Genomic DNA, 6,714 nt, shown 5'->3' with positions numbered 1-6,714 from the left:
AAATCGATAGGTTTACCTAATAAGTTCTTAGACGTACCTATCAACCAAGAGTAGTTTCTAGACTATTGGCAAAAGGTTTTTGCTTACCTAAAATGTTTTAGGATTGAGTCAACATAATGTGCTTAATTCTTCAATGGTTTTAGGGTCTTGGAATCATTTTATTCACACCTGCCGGAACAATAAATTCGAATAAAATGCTAATAACTTGTTTAAATTGCATGATTGCTTTAATTTTCAAGTTATTATTCATGATAAATGTTTAGACTTTGCATGCTTCAATGTATGTTTTAATTATTGTTTATAATTAAATATCTTGCACTGCAGTAAATCCTTTTAGAAAGGTAACAGTAAATTTCCTCGATTGGTAATGAATTCGAGAACGATTCATGGAAATGAGAGAAAATGAGCAATTTAAAATATACGTTTCTTTTAGCGACTTTTATGGTTGTTTTCGAGTATCAAAGTCGAATGGCAAGCCGATTGGTGCTTGTGAATTCAAAATACAATGTAGTTTTGAGATCATAAAGCATTGAGTTTAAACGCTCAGCTTTACCAATGGTTATTGTAATCCCCCGTAATTTTATACATTTCATTTATATATTTTAACGTATATTTAATATATTTAAATAAGAATTTATGAATTTTGGAAATAAATATATAATTAACGCATATTTATTTATTACTTTTTAATATTTTCAACGATTTACGAAATCGAAAATGATTTTAGAATTTTAAGTTGAAAGTAATTTGAATTACGAAAATTGATTGAATTTAGAAAACGATCCTATTCGGTTTTGGATTCAAATCCTAAAGCTAAATTCCTAAGTCTAGCCCAATTGGACAAAGCCCAATATTATAAACCCATAAACCCAAACTACCCTACTCCCTTCTCTTTCAACAATACGTAAAACAAAAAAAAAACAAAAAAACAACCAAACTCCCTCCTTCAATCTCACGTAAAAAGCAAACCCTCAAGAACTCCTCCTCCCTCACGTTGCCTCCAAGCTCAGCCGCCACCACCGCCGGACCAGTCGCCGCCGGTTAGCTTGCTCCCCCTCTTCTTCGACCTTCTTCTTCGTCGTTCTCCTCCCTCACTATTCCTTCTTTGTTTTTCCTTTTGTTCTTCTTCTCACGTTGCTTCGAGTATTGCTCTCCTCAATTTCTTTTCTATTTTCGTACAGCCCGCCGCCGTACTCGCCGCCAGCACAGCCACCTTGCCGTCGCCTGACGGCGACCTTTGTACGGTAGCCTTCTCGTCTTTCTATTTTGTGTCTTGCTCTCTTTCGTTCTCCTTTCTCAGTTCTCACCAGTTTATGTTGTTGCGGCAGCCAACCACCACCACCGGTGCGCCGTCGTGCCCCTCCTTGCCGTCGTTCCACCGCTGCCGCGCCTGTGCTCCGCCGGCCAGCATCTCCTTGAATCCTTCTTGGTTATTTCTTAAACCCTAAGTAAACTAATTATTTTAATTATATTTTTTTAATTTGATTTATGCTTTGATTTAATAAATTTGTAATTTTTATGACTTAATTGGAATTTCAGATTTATATATTATGTTTAAACAATATATTTATTTTTCAGATTATCTAAATACATTGAAATATTGATTTTTGATTATTTAAAGTATGAATTTCAAGGTTTAAATGGTTGTAAATCATGGTAGGACAATGGTGGATTATTGAATTTATTGTCTCGATGTACTAGGAATGTAAATTGGCCTTGGTGAAGTTTTAAACGAGTTTATATTGCTGAAAATTTAAAGTACGATGTTTGCAAAGAGTTTTCAACGAATTTCAATCACTAATTCGATATATATGATGCTAGGAAATCAAATATTCAAGTTTTGATATTGGGGAAAGTTCTAAATATGTTTAGGATGCATTTAGAATGCTTTATTATGGTTGCCAATGATTAGAAATTGATTGGGATTACTTGTTGGTTGTTTTAGGCGGAGAATTCTCTTTAGGCGACTTTTGAAAATGTTAAAGTGCCCTATCAGTTGTTTACACAAGGTACGTACATACCTGTGTGCTTGGAATGTGTGCTAATTGTTGAAACCATGTTGAACTTGTTGGTGAACTTGGTTGTGTTGAGATTGTTGTTGAACTTAGTTATGTTGATATTATTGACGAACTCGGTTAGGTTGAAATTGCATGTTTAATATTGTTGGACGGACATATTGAACTTATATTGCATTATGAGAATTGTAACATGTTAGTATGGAAGATTGATGCAAACATGTTTGATTGGGAACACTAGATTATTTAGTATATAATTCAGATCAGTTAATTGTTGTTCCCTTTTAGCTTTTCACTACTTTATGAGGGCGGAGGACCTCATTTAGTAAGTTGAAACCTTATACCCATATACAGGGGTTGATCAGTATTAGAGAAAAGATTGGAGTTAATTGGAATGAGTCTTGTTTGATGCCTCTGTGATCACTTACTCAATTCCAAGATAAAAACAGTTATAAATAAATGTGAGTTGCATGCCTTATGTGATTGTTGAGTCATAACAGGGTGTCAATTTGTAAATCATGTAAAGTGAAACTGAGTAGCAATAGCTTTAGACTGTGCACGTCTAAAGTGACGGACAAACAGGAGTTGGGGTTCATGGTGGTAGCCCATGGCCTTTCATTCGGACCGGATTGATCACCGCGTCCTATTTTCAGTCAAACGTTCCTCGATATCGCAGGTCACTGAGGTTACGGAGTCGCGCCCGTACCTCGTCTAGCTAGAAAACTCGGTCCATTGCCTATTTCAATTAAAATAATATTATTGTTATAAAAGTCTAGTCCAGTCTAGCCTAGTCTAGTTAAGTATGGTCGTCAGATTATCATGCTTTGTCTGCCCTTAATTATGTTTAATAGTATCATGTTAGGATTATTATTGCTTTAGTATGTAGTACCCAGCTTTGCTGATTACGTGCTTTGTTTGTGTGTGTTGATCATGGCTATGCCTTATTGATCCTGTGATGACCCATCTTTGGTGAGCAGTCTCTAAGGATCAATAAGCGTTGCCCATCTACAGGTTTGAAGATGATGCATCATTGGGATCGGGATTAGAGAGCTTGTAGTTCATTTGATTTTCTAAGTTGGATTTGGTTTGTTTAAGTGGACTCTAAAACTTATTGAATTAGTAACATTAACTTTGTTTTTCGTTGATTGGTTTTTGGGATTTATTCTGAAAATGATTATTTATAAACCTACAGTTAGTTTTATGTTTTCCGCTGCAAAATTCTGAATAAGCCGTTATGTTTTCACACGGGCGATAATGCCTTGATAATTCTCTACGTTTTATATTAAAATGTTCTTTTAGAAAAGAGAGAATTGTCGGGGTGTTACAAAGTGGTATCTAGAAGCTAAGGTTTTACTTTAATAAATTTTAGGCGCCTAACTATCTAGTAATTTAAAATCAATTTCTTAAAAATCGAGCTTCTACGTATTATAGTGTTCAAAAATTGGTACTTTTTTTTGGGGGACCAAATTAATTTTATTTGTTTGAAAGTATATTAATATTTCTTATTTAAGTTCGAAATTAACTTATTTATTTTAAACTTTGCGTTTATTCGAATTAAGTACGTTCTTTTTCTTTTCGAATTTAATTAAATATATCCGAAATATATACATATAAAAAAAAATAAAAAAATAAAAAAAAAATAAAAAATAAAAAAGTTCTTTATTTATTCGTTTAATAATAAAAAAAAAAATTTACTAAATTTTCTTATTTTATTCTTTAAAATTCTTTAATGTTTGACCTATTATGATTTATTATGAGAGATGGGTAATATAGGAAAGGGCATATAGGATAGAATTATATGTGCATTAGTAGTTAATTGCTAGCATAAGAAGTTAATTGTTACGTGCATATGCTAAATGTTTAAGTGTTGCATTTAAATGTGCATAGAAATTGTTTGATTCCAACAAACTTATCGTTTTATTGAACTTTGGTTATGGTTTGGTTGGGAAATTGTTAGTGAGACTTTAAGTTGTTTCTTTTAGGAATAAAATGTGGCTTTCCAAGTACACCACCATAGGATTCCAAGTCGTGTTTGGATATGATTATTTTGCTAAGATACAAGACCAACCCACCTTAATGAGAAAAGATATCATAGAATCCACTATTGTTCATTGCTTACCTAACCAAATGTCATACCTAGGACTCAAAGATATGTTTAAAGACATGCATTCTCATTATGGAACACCAAATTCGGCTAAGCATGGGACTAGGATGGTAGTTCGAGATGCGACTCAGAGATTATGACCACCACTATTGAGGTAGCAGAAAGTGGATTAATAAGGGTAAAGACATAGGGAATCATGCTTGGGATGCCGTTATAGAGGAACCTATAGGAGTTGGTGTAAATAATGATCTAGAGGAAAATGATGTAGCCGTTGAGGACGAGAATGTAGAGGTTGAGGCAGAAAATCCTAACCCAAAGACCTATGAGCCTACCATTGAGATCACTGGTAAGGTGTGAAAGAGGATTCGGACCCGGAGGAAGAGTTCAACGAATACTGAAAATCTAGATTTCACTCCACAAGTTTCCAAGGAAAGAGCAGATAGGCAAGATGCCTTAAACGTTTGAAGTTGTAATAGTTAGTTAGTTCCTTTATGTTTTAAAGAATAAGTAGCAAAGCTATAACAGTTTAAAGTTAAAGTAATATGAGATCGAGTTATTGTTTATTCTTTTCAAGGATGTAATAAACCTTTATAGAATTAGCAATAAAAGTTAAAGTATTCGTTTCCAATTTGAGAATTCCATAATTCGCCCAGCGGTAGTTTATATTTATGTCATAGAACCTTTATTTTATTTTGAGGACAAGTACGTTATTATGGTTTAGAAATTGTTATTAATATTGTTTTGAGGAATAAAATTTTCTTTAGGAAATACAAGTTTCTTTTGAGGAATTAAAGTTAAATATTTAATTATCCAAGTGGTCAATGATTTAGTTTGGGCACGCGAAGAGGAATATTTCTTTTATTATTATTATTTGTGATGATTGAATTTGATTTGTTTCCCTCGATCGGATGTCCTTTATGTGAATGTCGTTCGCAAATGATAGAGGAGAATTATTTTGCAATGATTGTTGCACCTTCGTAAAAGATTTTATGTGAATATTGTTTATTGAGGCGATCTCTATGGTCAAATCAAATATTGCTTGATATAGAATGACATGTGAGTGAGGTTTAGAACCTAAGATAGAGTATATTAACTTCAGGCCATGTTATAGAATGACCAACAATAATGACTTAGTTGTTGCTATTCGCCTCTTGGCGGAAAAACTGACACAAGAGAGGACTGAGCGTCCCGATTCTGCTGGAGACATGCTTGAGAGACTAGCCAAAGTTAAGTCACCATACTTAAAGAGGCAAGCTGATCCTACCTTTTTAGAGAACTGGGTTAGAGAGTTTGAGAAACTGTTTGGGATGTGAACTGTCTTGAGAACATAAGAGCGGGTCAAGTTGTACTGTACTTAGAAGATGAAGTTGATTTGTGGTGGAGAGGAAATGGGGTTAGACTTAGCGCTGTTGAGAGATTCAATTGGGATTCGTTTGTTACTGCCTTAAGGAAACTCCTTTAATGAGAAAGCAAAATGCACAATAATTCATAAACCTTAGGATGGGATTGGCTAAGTTTGTACAAGGCTAAGATGGACGTACTGTGAAATTCAGAAAGTAAATTTAAAGAACCATGTTGGGAGATTGACCTCCTATAAATGTTTTGAGAAGTCCAAGAACCTTTAGTTATTGCTGTAATGCAAGTGAGGACTTGATGAATAAGGAGTGTGAACTATTTTTCTGTAGTGTGTTAGAGGTGGGTAAAGAAGTTGGAGTGGAAATCAAGGATGTTGCCATTGTGAGTGGATTCATTGATGTGTTTCCGAGTGAAATTGCAAGTATGTTACCTGTTGGAGCCTTTGAGTTCACTATAAACTTAGTTCCTGGAACGACACCTATAACTAAAGCACCATATAGAATGACACCTCTCAAAATGAGCAAATTAAGACACAATTGCAAGAGTTGTTTTGTTAAGGGGCATATTAGGCCTAGTGCATCACCGTGGGGAGATCCTGTGTTGTTTGTTAAGGAGAAAGATAAGAGTATGGAATTATGCATCGATTTTAGGGAGCTAAACACCATCAAGAACAAGTACCCTTTGCCTAGGATAGATGACATATTGGATCAATTGAATTAGGCGAGTGTGTTCTCGAAGACTGAGTTGTGTTTGAAGTATCACCAATTAAGGATAGCTGATAAGGGCCTAAGACCTCATTAGGACTCGTTATTGTCATTATGGGTTTAGAATAATGTCTTTTGGGTTAAACAATGCACCTGCCATAATTATGGATTTGATGAATAAGATTTTCCACGAATTCCGAATTAAGTTCGTTATTATATTGATGATATCCTGATTTATCCAAGGAATGAGAAAGAGCATGACAAACACTTGAGGATTGTTTTGGAGACTCTTAGAAAGAATCTAGTGTTATGTGAATGAAGTATACAAATCTTGAAGTCACGTGTGTATAAGTGACACCGACGGAAAAGTGAAGACTAAATTGATTGAAAACTACGTTACTTAAGGGAATAAAATTAAGAGAAGATTCGAGTGGTCCAGGGTCGTTAGAAATCATTTGTTGTCTTGAAAAGATGGGAAATATACGAATTGGTGAAAGAGCTAAGAGTTAATCCCAAGAGTTATACATCCATGAAA

At 34.5% G+C, this 6,714-nt stretch overlaps 1 long non-coding RNA gene across 1 annotated transcript; it reads left to right on the top strand.

The window, feature by feature from the left end:
- The first annotated feature begins 880 nt into the window (after window positions 1–880).
- LOC110791612 (uncharacterized) lies at window positions 881–3,225 on the top strand. The gene is made up of 5 exons (XR_008926889.1): window positions 881–1,040; window positions 1,182–1,244; window positions 1,329–1,429; window positions 1,946–2,009; window positions 2,993–3,225. It is a non-coding gene; the product is annotated as an uncharacterized lncRNA (long non-coding RNA).
- Window positions 3,226–6,714: the final 3,489 nt, after the last annotated feature.

Source organism: Spinacia oleracea, chromosome 2 (genome assembly GCF_020520425.1).
Source record: "Spinacia oleracea cultivar Varoflay chromosome 2, BTI_SOV_V1, whole genome shotgun sequence".
Taxonomy (NCBI): Eukaryota; Viridiplantae; Streptophyta; class Magnoliopsida; order Caryophyllales; family Amaranthaceae; genus Spinacia; species Spinacia oleracea.
Note: the sequence above shows the minus strand (reverse complement) of the source record. Positions and strands in the feature narration are given on the sequence as shown.